The sequence below is a fragment of the Dipodomys ordii genome, unplaced genomic scaffold (genome assembly GCF_000151885.1).
Source record: "Dipodomys ordii isolate 6190 unplaced genomic scaffold, Dord_2.0 Scaffold15, whole genome shotgun sequence".
In the NCBI taxonomy this organism is placed as follows: domain Eukaryota; kingdom Metazoa; phylum Chordata; class Mammalia; order Rodentia; family Heteromyidae; genus Dipodomys; species Dipodomys ordii.
In genome coordinates, this window is record NW_012267231.1 from 16,437,066 (window position 1) to 16,439,625 (window position 2,560).

At 56.7% G+C, this 2,560-nt stretch overlaps 1 protein-coding gene across 1 annotated transcript in view; it reads left to right on the plus strand.

The window, feature by feature from the left end:
• Positions 1-2,560, plus strand: part of Lingo1 (leucine rich repeat and Ig domain containing 1) — a 59,216-nt gene that overhangs the window by 2,138 nt on the left and 54,518 nt on the right. Inside the window, exon 2 of the mRNA XM_013012023.1 lies at positions 273-278. The gene's annotated coding sequence lies outside the window, so the exon portion shown is untranslated. The remainder of the gene's footprint in view (positions 1-272; positions 279-2,560) is intronic.

Sequence of the window (2,560 nt, forward strand, 5' to 3'; positions counted from 1 at the left end):
GAAACAAAATTAACTGCTTTCTTATTTGTCTTCTAACTTTATTTCATTCTTTTGTCGGTCGTGGGGCTTGAACTCTGGGCCTGGGCGCTGTCCCTGAGCTCTTGTGTGCTCAAGGCTGGCGCTCTACCACTTGAGCCACAGCGCCACTTCTGGTTTTCGGGTGGTTTATTGGAGATCAGAGTCTCACGGACTTACCTGCCAGGCTGGCTTTGAACCGCGATCCTCAGATCTCAGCCTCCTGAGTAGCTGGATGACAGGCGTGAGCCTTGGAGGTCAGGGCTGGCTGCTGGCGCCAGGCTCCTTACTTTATTTTATTATTTTATTGTTTTCTCATGCTAGTCTATGGAGCAGCCTCCCACTTTGGGGAGGAGGCTGGTATAACTCACTAAGTGATCAGTACTGGCTGCCACCAAGTACTAGGTCTCTGCTGCCCTGGGTGGGGTGAGGTGGGGGTGGGGCCCTGGGTGGGGTGGGGTGGGGGTGGGGGTCCCCCCTCCAGGGCCCCAGCCTGTCTCCCAGCCTGACTCAGGAGTCCTGCCTTGGCCTCCCCTCCCCCCTCCCCCCCTCTCTCCCTCCCCTGCCCCCTCCCCCCCCCTTATCAGCTAATGGAAGAGGTCGGGAAAGCCGAGCCTCTGATAATTAAATTTACTTAACGGGTATTCAAGTGGAGTAATGAGAAGTTTAATGCAGTGATTAGATTTTTCTTTAATTAATTAAAATGAGAGCAATGCGTCTTGCCAGCAAGCCGACTTGACCTCGTGTGGGAGAGGCCCAGCGCTGGGGAGGTGGGGGCAGCGCGGGGCGGCACGGCCCCCTCCCGGCTTCAGACACCCCAAAAGTGAGGCCTACGCAGGAGTGGGAAGGAGAGTCAAGTCAGCGGGAGGATCCAAAAGTGAGGCCCGGCCTCCTGCACAGAGACAGGAGGTGGTGTCGGGAGAGGATCAGGGCCTTCTCCCAAAGAAGGCTGGTTGGGATGCGAGGAAGCACTTCCCCGTGGCTGGGGCAGAGGGATCTGGGGACCCCAGCACGGCTGTCAAGGAGGGGGGGGACTCAGGATCAGTCTAGCTGGCCAGAAACAGGGCATGTTATTTTCAAAGCCAGGAAACAGTCTTCACTGAGCCCTGATCCCAGACAGGCTGAACCTGGATCCTGGATCTGTACTGATCCCTGATCCCAGCTGTACGCTGAGCCTTCATCCCAGCCTTCATCCTGAGCCCTGATCCTGGTCCTCCACTGGGCCTTCAGCCTTGCCACAGCAGCGGCCTGTTTGTCCATGGTCCCAGACAGCCCTGCTGCCCACAGGCTGGGCCACAGCAATTCAGACTTAGTCCCTACCCACAGGGTAGGCAGGGAGGGTGGCAGAGGCCAGGCTGAGGGCCGCAGGGCCCCGTGTGGGGTTGTAGTTAAAGCCATTCTTGGGGAGCAGGTAGGAGGGGGGGCTGGCCTGGGCAGGGGGTGGCTCCTCCTCCTCTGCCCTTGTGCCTCCCGGGACCCTAGAGTTCCTCAGCTCCGTCTCCCTTGTTTGGGGAGGACCCTCCCCCCCCATTGCTGTAGGGTGGAGAGTTTAAAATCACATCGTATTACATTCCTTTTTCCTTTCCTGGTTCAGAGGTTTGAACTCAGGGCCTGGGCGCTGTCCCTGAACTTTTTCACTCAAGGCTGGCGCTCTACCACTTGAGCCACAGCTCCATGGTTCACTGGAGATAGGCATCTCACGGACTTTCCTGCCCGGGGCTGGCTTTGAACCACAATCCTCAGATCTCAGCCTGGTGAGCAGCTGGGATGATAGGGGTGAGCCACCGGCCTCTTCAGCCTCTGTGAGTTGGCTGCTCCGATTCTTCACCCATTTTTCTTTTTTCTTTTTGCCCTGTTCTTATTGATATAAAAGAGCTTTTAGTGCCTTAAGAATTTGAAAACTTCTCCTCTATTGTTACATGCTGGAATCTTTTCCCCAGCCGGTTGTTTGTCTTTTCGGCGTTGTTTGTCTTTTCTGTGTTGTTTCTGGCCTCTGTGGCCCCACAGAAGCGTGGATCTTTATTCATCAGATCTGTCAGGCGGGGCAGGGTTGAGCTTTTACAGCCAGGCGGGGCTGGTCTGGTCTTTAGGGTCCCCATGGTGGGGTGAGAGGGAATGACTTGGCTCAGCCCCCCCTCCCCCAGGCAGGGGTGGGCAGGAAGGGCCAGGAAAAGAGAAGGTAGAGAAATAGGATTGGCTGACAGGGTGAGAGCAAGCCAAGCGAGCCCAGTGCCGGTGCTCACGCCTGCCGTCCCAGCTACTCAGGGAACTGAGATCTGAAGACTGGGCTTTGAAGCCCACCCAGGCAGGAAAGTCCACGAGACTCTTATTTCCATTGAATCATCAAAAAGGCAGAAGTAGAGCTCAAGTGGTAGAGCACCAGCCTTGAATGAAAAAGCTAAGTGAGAGGACCAGGCCCTGAGTTCAAGCCCCAGGACCAATGAGTGTGGGAGGGGTATGGGGGGAGGGGAGAGAACGGAGGGTGGGGGGCTGGGGGACTCCACTGGTGTGTGTCTGGGCGCAGGGTCTGTGTGTCTGGGGTGGG